Genomic DNA, 14,806 nt, shown 5'->3' with positions numbered 1-14,806 from the left:
CGTTTGTTTTCTTGGAGGTTTAGAGATTTGACCCAGCCAGGCAGATAGCTGCAAGAACAAAGGATTCTAACAACAAAGAATTCCTACACCAAGAAGTTTCCAACAACCAAGCACGTAGGAAAGGAGCCTGAATTCTGACGTGGGTTGATGGTTTTCCAACATTAGTTTGCCATCTAGGTCTACGGAAACTTGCTATTCCATGCCCCAACACCTGGTCTCCCAAGTTATTGGCCTGTCCTGCACTGAGGAGAATGAATTTGGACTCGGTAACACTCTTATCTACCTAGAAAGCTGGGCACTGGAACTGAGGGCAGCTCTCCCACACCCAGGGACCTACTGTGAGCCCTTGATGTTTCCCCTAGGGTGGGGTGTGGTTTACTCAGGAGGGATGAGGACTATGCACCAACAATCAGGCAGTCTGCTCCCTCTGGGGCTCTGATATTGTACCACCCCCCTCCCCGCCAGCCCAACACCTGGGACAGTGGAGCTAAGGCAGAGATCTTGCCTGTCTATTTCCTAGCGTGTAAAAGGGGAAAATGTACAATTCCCAAGGTAGTTCTGAGCAACAACACCCACGGGTGTTTGGTTCCCAGAGCAACAGGAAACCCAGCTCCCCGTGGGGGCAACTGGTGTGATCCCCGTAGGGGTTCTGCAGAGGCCTCGGCTGGAGGGCTGGACCAGGGAGGTAAAATTTGAGCTGCGGGCCTTGAAGGGTTAGAGAAGGGTACAGAGGCAGGACTGCCGCCTGTTTTAGGGTGCGCCCAGAGGTAAAGATTTATCTTTCCATCTCTGCTACTCCCCACCCCCCTCCAGATTACTCCCTTCTCTCTGCACCTCCTGTCCATCTGTCTACCTCCACTTTTTCCCTCCTCCCCTCCTCCTCCCATCTTCTCCCTCCCTCACTTCCCCAGCTTCTCTCACAGAACCCAGAGGATCGCTGGCCCTCCTGCGCATGCGTAGTCGGTGCCAGCTGGACCGTGGAATGGAAGCCTCAACTGCGAGCCGAGGATCGGCCCCAAAGGCTTCTCAGCTCTGTCGCCCGGTAGGCCTTTGGCTCCTGCCCTGGGCCGGGGACTCCGGCTGTAGAAGTACAAGGTGGGGGGCTCACCGGAAAGGTTCAGGCGGCTGCGGGAGGGCGGTCGGCGAGTCACAGCCCGCGAGGGCGCGAGTCAGCGTGTGTTAAGCTAAATTGCTCGTGTCAGGCCCCTCTGCCCGCGCCACCTGCCCCGGCGCCCCGGCCACAGCTGCCCAGGGCCAGGTGTGCACATGCCGCCTCTCGCCCCAGCCGGGCTCCCCTCAGTCCGCGGCTGGCGTCCCCTTCCCCTCTCCCGCCCGCGAGTCCTCTCCTCCCTGGCTCCCTCTCCTCGGCCTCTTACCCTTCCCCGCCCCTGGGCGGGCTGTGTCCCGGGCGGGCGGGGACTGCGGGCCCGGAAGGGGCGGGCGGTTGGGGCTGGGTCTGGGGCTGGCCTCCGAGCGGGGCTGCAGCCCGCGTCCCCTACCCCGCTCTCCCTGCCCCGCGACCCGGGGCTGCCCTGCTCTCCCTTTCCCGATCCCTGAGGACCAGCTCAGTGGCGTGGGCGCTGATCCCCGGGCTGAGAGCCTCAGGCTGTAAATACCAGCTTCTCCTGGTGAAGTCGGCAAAAGGAAGCTTCAGTGCTGAGGGAGCTTCCGTCTCCTCCCTCAGTGTTTCTGCCCCAGGTAAGTACCTTGAACACTTTCAGGTGTTAAGATGGCGGTGCTTGTTGATGTCACATGTTTTTATAGTGAGAGAGAGTACTGTGTTGAAAGCAGGGTTTGGTTCAGTTAAAACTGGGCTGAATGCATGAGTCTGTGACATCCTCCAGGCTTCCCTCTCCCAGGTTGAAACGTGTGACCGTCGATTTTAGAAAGATAGTTACAGTCCCAAACAAGTCCAGCCCAGCTAGTGTGTGTTAACAGGAACAGCACCACCAGAAGCTTTGGAGACCTAGGGACATTGCAGCCCTAAAGAGCTCCTGGCACAGTTTGGTTTGTTTTGGTTTTTGGTTTTTCTTAAATTGTGTGGCAGACTACTTGTATTGAGGGGAAAATAATTGTCAAGAAATGTTTTTTTCATATAACAGCTTTATTGTGATATTGTTCACAAACCTTGAAGTCCATCCATTTAAATGGTACAATTCAGCAGCTTTTAGCATATTCACAGTGGTGAAACCATTATTATTCCAGAATGTTTTCATCACTTCAGAAATAACAGTGGAAATCAATGACCTATCCACTCCTCCCCAGTGGTGGTTCTAAAGAAGTTTCTTGGCTGTTCCTGACCATAAAATATCTCGTTACATTCCATGAAAAATCTGGTAGGTATTCTAATCAGAATTGCATTGAATCTATCAAAACAGGAAGAATTAATGTCTTTATGGCTTAAACTTCTTCTACGCATGAATAAATCTGGGACCCTATCTTTTCATCTGTCCAGAGCCTGGCCCTTGGGAAGTCCTCACTAATTTTTGGGCTTGTGAATGATGAGATTCTATACATCGTTAGTTGCAGCTGTTGCCTTTCACATGAGAGAAAAGTAACCTCAGTGAAGCCAAGTAACTCTCTGATTGTGAGAAAGAGTGACAGCCAGTGCTGGAGTGATCCAGTTGACTTGGTGCTTGCAACCAGAATTCTCCACTACCTACAGCTAAGGGGATTAGAGTTTTCCTTTATTTTTTCTTAATGGCGTTGCTTTTATTTTTACTTATTTTTTAAAGTTATTTTTTATTGAAGTGTAGTCAATTTACAATGTTAGTTTCAGGTGTACAACAGAGATTCAGTTATAAACATATTCATATGTATATACATATGTTTTAGATTATTTTTAGTACAACTCATTACAAGAAATTGAATATAGTTCCCTGTGCTATATAGTAGGTTCTTCTCATTTATTTTATATTTATTAATTTGTATCTGTTAATCACCCCTTTCCTGCCTGCTAAACACAGTATGCTTTCTATGTCCATGAGTCCATTTCTAGCAGCACCGTTTTTCCTAGTAATATATGCTAGTTGGCTGCTTTCAGTTTCTGTAATTCCATTTATCTGTGAGCGCTTTTCTTCTGGTGGGCCTTTATGTGGTTTGCACACGTGGTAATAGAGATCTGTATTTGGGAGAACTCCAGGCCTAGTGTCGTCCCTGGTATGGAGCACCCACTGAGCTGATGCTTGAACTGTGAAAAAAGCATAGTAAATGTTGGAATTTCCACTATGTTTGAGACTTCCAGGTTTCTATAATCTGTTTAGCCCACCTTAATATTGGCTGCACCCATACTGGGTTATTTGGTGAAACTTCATGTTATGGTGGTGTAGAGACAGGGAGTTGTATGCTTCTTCTCTTTCCTTTTTCTAACACTGATTCTCCTTGGCCCCCCAGATCCTCACCCAGAATTGCCCAGGGATGGTTTGGTGCTGCGCTGAGGCAATATCTGTTAATAAGGCACTTTCCTCATCTCTTCTGTGCCTCCATTTGCTTCTCTGCACAATGAGAGCTTAGACTAGATAAGTACTTTTCAGTTTATTTTCAAGCCATGTTTCCTTTGAGAAACAGAAAATGCAAATCTCTCCTCCCATTGTAACCCTTTAGATTTTGATAAGTCCTCCAAGCAGTGACATAGCAGTTTGTGTAAAATGGATGTGATTGTGATTCCAGGTGGCACAGAAAAGACTCTTCAGTGATTTATTGCAAGGAGAGGGCAGGAAAGGGTCAGTATGTCACACTTTATAGTGTGAGAACTGGAGCATGGTCTTGGGGTTAAATACGGTGTCTGACGTGGCCTCTCTCTAATCTTGTACAATGTGATAAACCTCTCTCCCTCAGTTTCTTAATGTATCATGTTGGGATGATAATATTTTAAGGCTTTTGTGAAACATTATGCACATAAGCCATTTGTGTCTCGTTAGAAACAAGACCTGCTAGGGAGTCAGGGATTTCTTAAAAAAAAAAAAAAAAAACTTGTCCATAGCACTCTGTGTGTATTTTGAAGTTTCTGGAATGTGAGAGTTGAGTCTAAAGTCCATTGTGGGACAGGTTGCCCATGGTTCTCTGTGCCCCAGATTGCCCCCTCCTCCCTAGTCCTCTTCCTCTCAGACCAGGATGAAGTTCCCTAGTAGATTTACACAGAGGTTTTGTGGAAATGACTCTTCATTTTATTGTTTCACCAAGGAGGGCTGCCATCATGATCTCTGTGATCAGGTTTTGGTGACCTGAAGGCTATGCAATTGGGGGTTTCTATTTAATAAAAAGAAAAATAATTATGAATACAAATTTAGACCTATGGTAGTTATAGGGGCACTTGGAAGTGGGGACCATTAGCTTTGTTTGCTTCAGGTGCAGTGGCCTCTGGCCACGAGGACCCATCCTCATGCTCTGAAGTCGGAGGGACCAGTGGGTTCAGTGGGAAATTTAACTGAGTGTATCTCATGGGCTGGGCATTGTCCTATTTGTACTATGTGTTCCGTATTTTAGACAGTGAGCTCATTTAACCTCAAAAGCGTCTTTAAAAAACTAGACTTTTACTTTAAGATGTAATGTAGATTCCCATGTAGTCATAAGAGATAATATGGAGAGGGCCTTTGGACTCTTTGCCCAATTTTCCTTAATGGTTCCGTTCTTGCAAAGTTGGGGTACAATTCATTACTGACTCACTAACCCTTTGAGGTTTGTATTATTGCCCTCATTTCTATTCATTATTAAACTGGGGCTTAGAGAAGCACACAGGTCTGCCCAGGTCACCCACATGGTTAATGTAGAGTCAAGTGGAATGTGGGCTTGGGATTTCCAGGAAGTACCATTATGATGGTCTGTGGCAGGGAGCAGCATTCACTTTGCTTGTTTATTCATTCATTCAACAAACACTTATTAAGTAACCTCAGTGGGTCAGATGCTTCCTTAGGGTTACCTGATTTTTCAGCAGTACTGATAATCAGGTAATATTTCCTTTTTTAATCTGAGAAAATTAGCTCTGAGAAGTTATACCCCCCCAAAGGATATATAGCTCATAAAGGAAGGATAGTAAATCTGTACAGTCCCCCCTTTTTATGCAGGTGGTACCCTAGGCATTTTACATTTGCAAACTTCCATAATCCAGATATATTCTAGTACGGCAAGGATTTTTTTTTCAATTGACGTATAGTCAAGTTTATAATGTTGTGTCAATTGCAAGGTGTTTTTGAATTTTGAATTAAAAAATGTTTTTTGATTAGGGTAAATAGGTTTATTTATTTGTTTCATTTTTTTAAAATGAGGTACTGGGGATTGAACCCAGCACCTCGTACATGCTAAGCACGTTCTCTACCACTGAACTGTACCCTCCTCCCCAGGGCAAGTTTTCTTATCCATTATTCTACAGCTTAGGAGTTCAAATAAATTGGAGTTGAAATCCAGATGTTTTGATCCCACTGTGGTTCTTTTGTTTATATTCTGCTGAAGTGGGTTGGGGAAAACTGTTCCTTTGTTCATTTGTTTATTCAGCAGTTTTGAGCACTGACTTTGCATCAGGGTCTGGCTAGGTGCTTGGAAACAGAAAACAAGAAATGACCCTTCTCTGCAGGGTCAGGAAGCCTAGACCAAAAGCTAGGTAATGTGATCCGAGCTACGGTAGCCATGTGCAGACTCTGAGGACAAACTGTACCCCTGGCTTTGCTTGGACTTTCCTTGCCTTCTGGCTGGTACACACCAGGTCACCACAACCCAGAGGTGCCTGCAGCCCACAGCACAGTATATACCTCGATCTCCTCTCCCCTCTCAGCAGGGCCTGCAACATGAGCATCCCTGACTATGTGCAGTGTGCTGAGGACTACAAGACTCTCCCCGTGGTGGTCCAAGCCGTTGGCATCATCTCAGAGGAGAATTTCTTTTGCATCTATAAGTGAATCCCCTTGGTGAGCCAGATCAGCCCGTGCGGCTCCCAGTTGGCACTCTTTATCCACTACAGGCACCACTATACGCCCGAGAATGGGTGGAGGGAATTCCAGACCAACTGCAAGCTCGTGGGCCTTGTCACCATTAGTGACGGCCTCTTGGCTAAGGCCTTCGATAAGCTCGACATGCAGAGGAGCTGTACTGCACCTCGCTTAATGACTCTCAGCTCTTTGTCTTTGTGCTGCATGGGGAGGTAGCCGAGCAGACAAGCACCGACGTGTCTTTCAATCTACGAGGACTGCAGGGTGGTGAAGAGGATCAAGGATTTCCCTGAATCACTGTTTATCTTGCTAAAGTCTAAGTGGCTGAGTAGGGCCCTCGACAATTCTGGGGACAAGATCCCTCTCCTCTGCATCCTGTTTGAGAAGGAGGACTTCACGGGACTGGACACAGACTGAAAGTAAGTTTACCTGTCGGCCCTTCCGCCCTGGCTCTTTGCCGTTCCCTACATCCAGAAAGGGATCAGGAAGGAAGAGGGCTGTCTTGTAGCGAAGGGGGGAGGGAGGTGCAGCCCTCCGGTTTACAGACATTTAAAAGTGAATCCACCTTTGTTTCAGAGAGATCCTTTTAGGGTTAGTGTGGACACATCCTCCTGCTTTTCAGCCAGGAACCCTGGTGGGACCCTTGGAGTTACTGTCCAATAGATTAGCCACAGCCACTGATGCTAGGAGCGCTGGAGAGTAGGCTGGTCTGAGCTGAGATGTGCTGTAGGTCAAATGCACATCAGATGCTGAGATTTGTCAAGGAAAAAGAATGTAAACTATCTTGTTACTTTCTATATTGATTACATGTCAAAATCATAGTATTTTACATACAGTAGAACAGTAATATCTGTTCTTAAAATCAGTTTCTAGTATTTGTTTTTTGTTTGTTTGTTTGTTTACAGTTTTAAATGTGGCAACTGGGAAACTTTCTTTACATGGCTCTCATTTCATTTCTGTTGTGCAGCCTGTCCTGGGACAGTCTCATCCCTTTGCTTATAGATGAGACGCTGAATCCCGAGATGCAGAACGAGGCGCTGGTTGAGCTGGGGGTGGAGCTGGTGTCTCCTGCCTCCCAGGCCCAGCACCTGCTCGGCTCAGGCCCTCTCTTCCTGCCCGACAGCCACCATGCCAAGTTAGGACATCAGAAACACTGCCAGGGACTTCTGAATGAACTCCTTTTGCAGGGAAAGTTGTGTCATGGAGTAGGGGACAGAGCAGGGAAAGGTTCCTCCTCACTTTGTCCCTGTGATTAAGTCAATGGCCCCACTTTGCCACGGAAGTGCAGACGAGCTCTTCTGGGCTGCCTACCCCCCCCACATTCTGCTCTGTTTCCCCGTGTGTCCATCGTGCTGTCCCTCGGGCAGAAGAGGGTGAGATGCCTTTGCCGAGAAGTGGTCCCCTTTTGCTGGGGAGAGTGAGGGAAGTTGTGTCCCCCCGGCCTATGGCCTCGGGCCTTGAGTCCGGAGAGCGCTGATGGCGGTCCCACAGGTGACGGTTGGAGGACCTGGCACGTGCTACTGGGACCGCTGTGGAGGCAGTGCTCTGTGATTCTTGAACGTTTTTAAGATCAGATCCTACTTTCTGGTTGTTGGTAAGTTGGAGGAGAAGATGCCAGAGAATTGATAAAAAGAAAGTCCAGACCAGCCCTGTGAGAAAGAGCCTCAGAGGACCCAAGTCCCACCTGCGTGTTGTGCCTGGTGGGCTCTGGATGAATTTTCATTTCCTCCCTGGATATTGCTCTATGGCTTAAGGAAGGGGTGAGACATGTCGTGGCCATGATCTGTACTTGTCCTCCCAGGGCCCTGAGATCTGCACGCCCCCACTCCCCTTCTGCTCCTTGGAGATGATGTGGCAGGTTTAGAAGCCTGGGCACTGCTGAGGGCACAGCTGCCAGCATCGTGCTACACCGAGGCTGGCTCCATTCACGTCACCTGTCACCTCCTGCTGAGACCCCAGGTGTTAGTCAAGTTAGGTGCATCACTGCAACGTAAGCAGGGACCATCTTCTCCCCCTGGACAGACTGGTGGGTGAGCAGTGGAAGCCCGGAGCCCTGCACCAGCCCCCTGGCCTGTGCGTCCACTTTTGTCATAGGAGGCACTGGTGACATTTTCCTCAGCAACTGCTTGGCTCTGAGTCTGCAGACCCACGAGAGAATGCCAGCTTGTTTTTGCCTTATGAAGTCTGCCCTTGGGATCTGGCGGAGTAGCTGCATGTGTGTTAAGCCCATAGTGGTCGACACTGTCACCATTGTTTACCAGAACCTCGTGTACCAGGCATGGCTCTCGGCATCAGAATACAGTAACGCATTAAACCTCCCTCCTGGTGGGTCTGTCTGTTTTGGTACCATAAGCGCCCAGCCAGCATCTGAACATCAGTGAGACAACGTGGCCAGTGAGCTTGGGTCAAGCAAGTTCTCCTCCAGTCACATTTACTCCATTGTTGCTTTCACTATTCCACAGTCATTAATTTTTAAAAGAATGCTTTGGTGCAGGAGCAGAGCCTATTTCTCTCCTGCTACTCTTGGTGGGAGTGAGTAAAACTGTCCAGCCTGAAATGCGACCACATTTTGTAGCTCAAAAGCTGCCTAGACGCATGTAGGTCGAGTTTTGGTTAGGGGCGCTGACCTCGTTGGGGTCCCCTGGCAGCCCTGCCCCAGACAGGCCCCTGACTTCCCTGGAGCAGGAGGTGAGGGTGGGTCTCACTGTCCCCGCAACCCTTGCCTTACACACTCACGTAAATTTTTGTACAGGCTGTCAAAGTAATTTCTGTTCTTGTGTGTTTCTAATTTTCGCTTGTTCCTCTTTTCCTTTTTCTCTTGTACTGCTCTGTGAGCATGTTGTTGCCTCTGAAAAGGTGGGCTGTGCACATCCTGCATTGGAAATAGCCAGATCGCCCTCCGTGCTGTCTCCATCGCTTTAAGAAGCAAAAACTTAACAGCTGCCTTGATCCATGTATTATCCTAGTCATCTTTTTATTTTCTAAGTTTTGGAATATTTGCTTTGTTAGCACATCACCAACTGGTGTTTGATAACTGTTAAAATCCTTGCTTTGAGGAACCTGTTTGGTCCTCCTTATATTTGGTGACAAATGCGCCCTTATTAAATTTGTTTGAAAGTTTTGAAGAAGTGAGATACGAATTGATTTAGGCGGCTGCTGAGGGATTATTTTCATGGAGTATTTAAAGTTGTAAATTCAACGTCTGCAGCATCTTGCACGATTCCTGCTTTTCCACAAATGTGCTGGGCACGTGGTTCCTGGCTGTCTCTCTTTGACGTGCGTGACGGTGCTGCCTGGCCGGCGGTCACTGGTGAGGAAGTGGCAGGCTCGGGGGGAGCAGCTGCCGGGGACGCTGTTGGAGGAAGCAGTCACCGTTTTGTTTTGTTTTGTTTTGTTTTGCATTCAACTTCCCCATGCCATTTACTTTGCCTTCATAAATGGGCAGAAGTGGGTCTAAAATACATGCCACTCTTTTGTTCCTTTTACGAGGCTGGTTTTTTTGAGTATCAGGGCAACATGGCCTTCTCCTTAGTAGCTGGCTCACCTGGATCTGGTGGACACATGGACCACTAAAGGGGACCGTGGCTTCCTCTCTGCTTCAGCTAGTGGGCATGCAGAGCCAGGTCTGTGGTTTGGCTCAGCAGTCATGCAGGCCTCCCTGAACAGGAATATATTTTTAAAACATGTTGGCAGTAAGTAGCTGACTCTGTGTCTGTTGCAGCTGACGTCCACCACTGATGGCCGTGACGTTAGTTTGCAGTAGTTAGTCTCCAACACCCCAGTCAGCCGTGAAGGAAGATGCTTTGGCCGACCTAGGACCTTGGATTCTCACCCCCATCCTGGTTCATCTCACCCAGGGGAAGGGTTTGGCCACCACCGTCATGCTGGCCATGAGGCTTTGTTTCTCCATTCATGCTCTGGTCCAAATGTGGACACTTCATCCTTCACTGACTTGGTCTCGCTTGAGACAGGCCAGAATTTCTGAAAGAGTCCATCACATTCTCGGGGGGAACAGAACAGATTAAAGTGTAGCAAGTAGAAGGAGTCTAGGCTGTCCGGGTTGGCAAATGCAGGCTGGGATCTGTGATGGCTGGGCTGTGCCCTGGGCACAGGCCTATCCCGTGGCTCCCAAGAGCCCAGGGGTCGGAGTTAGAACAGCCTTGCCTGTGCTCCCCCATCCTCATCTGCTCACTGGTAAGTGTGTCTGCTAATTAGGAGCTTCCCCAGGCCTCGGGCCCTTCAAAGTTCAGACCACGGGAGAACCTTGAGTCCCATCTCCTAGGCCTCATTTGTGAGAATCCAGTGCCTTCTGAGGTGACCAGCGGCAGGAGATGCCTCCACCTCCAGGGAGCTCCCTTCGGAGGATTGTGACTCACTGCACCACGCTGTGAGCTTGTGGGGTTCCGGCCGTGGTCCCTGCAGAACCAGACTTGAGATGGGCTTAGCGATGGAAATGACAAGACAGATTCCAGGGCAGGGCTGGGGGGAGGGAACATGGGAAATTTAGTGTGACCTCAAACATCTAGGTGGGTGCTGGGGCTGTTACTAAAATTGGGCGCCTGGGAGGTACCTGCCAGGAATCGAATTCCAGAGTAAATGGTGGACATGAGGCATTTTTAAGATGCCATCTGTCATCCAAGTTAGGACTTCAGATAGGCACTCGAGTCTATGAGCCTGGGGCACAGGTGAAGGAGTCGGACTAGAGATACACGTTGGGAGCCGTCATTCTTAGCTAGTGTTCACAGCCGTGTAGGTGGATGAGCTCATCTCGAGAGGTGCAGACTAAAGCTGAGGGGGGACAGAGCTGTGCCACTGTTGGAGGAAAACCCAGACCATGCAGCTTTGGTGTGTCTGTCAGCGGCGTTTGCGATTTTCAGAGCAATGTGATTTGTCCTTAAGGGGCTGGGGGTGGGGAGGGCCACCCAGGAAGAAATCTGAAGGGAAGGTTGTGGCCACGTGTACGCGTCTTGGGGTGATGAAGTGGCTGCAGGGTCCTCGAGGGGAGACTCCTCAGAAGCTAGAGTTGGAGTGGGGAGAAGGTAGTCACACTCACCTGTGAGAGACGGAGGGAGGCCTAGGGAGTTCCCACCCTACCAGACTCGCTTTCCAATGAACAGAACGCAATCAGACAGAGGATCTGAGGTGAGAAGGGATGGGCGCTGGGTGAAGAGCCAACCTGGAGAATGGTGCTTGGGCCGTTCTGGAATAGTCTCCCTGAAAAATAGAGTTAGAAAATCTCAGAGTCTTAAGAACATTGATGGTGACTGGGGAGGAGACAGTTGTTTTTCTGGCCTCCTAAATGTAAGTCATGTATCCGAGTATACACGGAAAATTCAGGCAGTCTGTTCCGGGGGCTTGACCCTTACAAGGGGGAACCTTGCAAGTTTAAAGAGGGAGAAGGGCAGCGGAGGGAAACTAGCCACGTGCCGTGTCAGGTACCAGTCGGCCGCCCTACTTGCGTGTTGCATTCACATCCATGCCTCCCAGGTGGGCGGTGGCAGCCCCCTTTTGCAGATTGGGAAGCCTTCTCAGAGGGGTTAAAGAATTGGTCCATTTAGCGGCTAGTAAATGCTGTAGCAGGATTCAAGCAGGGCCTTGTCAGACTTCAAGGGCATGTTTTCTCTACTTATTCCAGTACCCCCCTGTTGTACATGGAATGGTGAAGTGCGTCAGTTTTGGAGCCTTTCAGAAAAAGTACGCTTTATGTGCCTCAGGACTGTTTCACAAAGCTCAGTGTTCTTTGATGGTTCGGAAGCACCGCAGTGCTTTTCGCCCCACAGAGGTAAGGTCTTACTCCTTTGACGATGATGTGGTTGCAAATGACGTACAGGTGCAATGCCAGACTTAGCAGCTTCTGAAGGGAAACTCTCCGGTTCTCCCTTGATATACTTTCTTCCGCGGGATGTAGCTGTGCTGCAGCGTAGGCCTGAGCTTTCCGTATGGAGTGAGGGTTTGATATCCAAAGTTAGCATAAAACGGTCAGATGAAGAAAATCGACGTTGACAATTTATTTTTGGGTTTTATTAGACAAGATACACTATCAGTTCATAGCCCATAAAGTGAATGAAATTGAGTACAGAACATTGCATTTCTTACTTTCTATTTAGAGCTCTCTTGCTGCATAAGGCTGCCTGCTTTGGAACATCAGCTCCACCATCAGGACGCCTGTCAGTGTGTTGGTGTGATTGCATTTACACAGTGAATGTAATCTGGGCTTCCTCAGCCCCAAACACTCTAGTGCAGAATCACGGGATATAGCCGTCTGTTAGTCACGCAAATACTTCTAAAATTATATGATGCTAGAAAAGAAAGAGGAGAGAGAGAGAGATTGCCTTTATCAAAGGTCCTTTCAATTCTAACTGCAAACTGTTGTTGAACAGCTCTGGTTTCCTTTGGATATGAATATATACTTTCTTTGCATGTAACCTTGGTTTTGGACTAGAACACCAAGTTCTAGCCGTCCACAAGACACAAAAATAGTAGCCAAATTGCACACATGTGAAATATTTTATTCTTTTTTTCTGAGAAAGGAACCTTGAATTTGGGACTTGGGCTGTGATTTTTGCTTTTTGCTTCTCCCACCCCTCTTGTAATCTCTCACTCCTTCCCACGTGGCCCCCAAGAGGTCGTGGTCTCAAAGGAGCAGGCAAACACCCAGTTGGTCACCATGCAGTGCTGCTGTAGATGGAGCCCAGCCAAGACCTAAAGGACATTATCAGAGAGGTCTTCCTGGAAGAAATGGGCTCTAAATTCAGTTGTGAGGACATAATAAGTGTCAGCCAGGAGAAGGCATCAAGAGGATTGCTCACGTGGCAGGTGCATCCCGGGCGCAGGCCTGGAGGATTGTGGGGTGGGGACTCGGAGAGAGTGCCTTGTGTGGTCCAGGGTGGAAGTTGCCCTGCTGGGGAGGACACTGGAGAGGAACTGGGAAGAGGGCTTTTGAAGAGTTTGGGTTTTACTAGAACTGACACAGGAGGCAGTAAAGGCTGTCAGCAAGAAGTGACCCTCAGAAAGGGTACTTCTGGTTTTGCTTCTGATATTCTACAGAAAGAAGGGTCAGGATGGGTGAAAGCAGGTATCTCTGTCCCTTCGAGACCCACCCTGTCATTCATTTATTCATAACACGAGCACTTCTGAGTTTCTAGGGGAGAGAGGGTGGACCCACATTAGAAAGCAATATGTATTTGCTTTTTGGGAGCTTAACAGTGTCAGAAGTTGACTTAGCCTAGAATGTTCTAGGAACAGAGGAACAAAGTGCGGAGGTTGGAGGGAGGGAAGGCTTCCTGGAGAAACAGTCAAAATGAGCCTGGAGGCAAGTGGAAAGTAGGAGGAAGTCAGGGGGCCCCTGAGGTCACTGGGGACCTGGGTACTGAGGTGAAGCTGGGCCAGCAGTGACGGGGGGCTAGAACCTCCACCAGGGAGCCTCTGAAGGGTTTGAAGTGGGGGTGATGTAATCAAATTTGTGATTTCAGAACCCTGGCTCTGTGTATGTGTGCGTGTTTGTGTGTAGCGTGGAAGAGGGGGAGGGTGCCACGAACTGGGGCGTGTCATTAGAAGACCATTCACAGGCTGGGAGGTGACCCATGGGAGAGGGGCTTCCGGGCTGCTTGGGGACGGCAGGGGAAGTGTGGATGCCGGATTTCCTTATGGGGAGGGCTTGTTAGCGGGGCTGCCCTAGAGGCACCTTTTGGCTGGAAGAAAACAGATGGAGGCCGCCAGGTGGACTATCCTCTTCTCTCCTTCCCTGCCTTGTGTGATTATCTTAGCTCAGTCAACATTTGGAACAGAAGAGCTAAGTTCCAGGGTAGCCCAGGACTTTGTTGTGATCGTTCGAGTGAGATCTGATAGGATCAAGGTTTGTGTTCAGATCTGGATGTTCACTTAGCTAGAAACGTCCCATCTTTTGGATATCCATAGCGGTTTTATTCTTGATAAAAATTGCGTTCTTGGTGAGAGGAAATTTAATACAGCTGTTATCTTTCTCAAAAAAATCATATCTTTTAAGAACATTAATATTCAAAAGAATAGGAATATATAAAAGTGATAAAGCAAGGCTTTGGTGTAGTTTCTTTGGTTTCTGAGTTAATGTGGGCTTATAGCCTTTGCATTACTTAATAGCACATCCTTGTCAGTATGTAAAGAGCTGTTAGTGAGCGCCCCAGGCCCCACCTCCCAAAGAATCATTAAAGTTTGCTCTGAAATAGTGAGGTCATAAAGGTCTTGTTTGCAGAAGCCAAAGAGTTGGTTTATAATATGAAGCATAGATCCCTTTAAAAAATAATAATAGAATCAACATTAAGAAAGTGGAAGATAATTGATTTTTTTTAAAGCTGAAACATAAACTTTCTTGTGCTAATATTGCAACTGGAAATTTTGAAAGAAAATTTCTACTGTAATATTATCTTCGTGGAATACATATGTGCCTTTCACGTTTCAAAAGTAACTGTGTAGTGGATTTTGAAGTCAGGAGCATTCCAGCTCAGATACTGGCATTGATGGTTGCTGGTATTCAATGGAAGAGCCTAAATTTGCCTTCTTAGTTTTTTGGGTTTTTTGTTTTTGTTTCTTTTTTTTTTTTTTTTTTTTTTTTTTGGTAGTGAGAGGTTTGAGTAGTGCTTTGCCGGCATGATATTGGGGCAATTTAGGGGCAGATGTCGTGTACCAGCAGTGAGATATTTCAATGCATTTTATTTTCCGGACATCACCAGGGCACTTGTGGGGTTTGTGCCTGCAGGCTGGAATGCTGGACTCCCAGATCCATCACCGTTTTGTCGTGGAGCTGCTCCTGTCAGTGAATGTTTTTCTGTGGCTTGGAGGTAAGGTGGTCTGATGCAGATGATCAGATGTGTAGTTAAAGTGCTATTACTTGAAATAAGAGAAACATA

At 48.1% G+C, this 14,806-nt stretch overlaps 1 long non-coding RNA gene across 1 annotated transcript in view; it reads left to right on the top strand.

Annotated features, from left to right (window-relative positions):
* The first annotated feature begins 1,564 nt into the window (after positions 1-1,564).
* The window catches only part of LOC140694314 (uncharacterized), a 29,480-nt gene continuing 16,238 nt past the window's right edge, over positions 1,565-14,806 (top strand). The window contains exon 1 of the long non-coding RNA XR_012070044.1: positions 1,565-1,698. This is a non-coding gene — a long non-coding RNA (uncharacterized lncRNA). The remainder of the gene's footprint in view (positions 1,699-14,806) is intronic.

The sequence above is a fragment of the Vicugna pacos genome, unplaced genomic scaffold (genome assembly GCF_048564905.1).
Source record: "Vicugna pacos unplaced genomic scaffold, VicPac4 scaffold_21, whole genome shotgun sequence".
Taxonomy (NCBI): Eukaryota; Metazoa; Chordata; class Mammalia; order Artiodactyla; family Camelidae; genus Vicugna; species Vicugna pacos.
The sequence above is the reverse complement of the archived record's forward strand: the minus strand, read 5'-3'. Positions and strand labels throughout refer to the sequence as shown.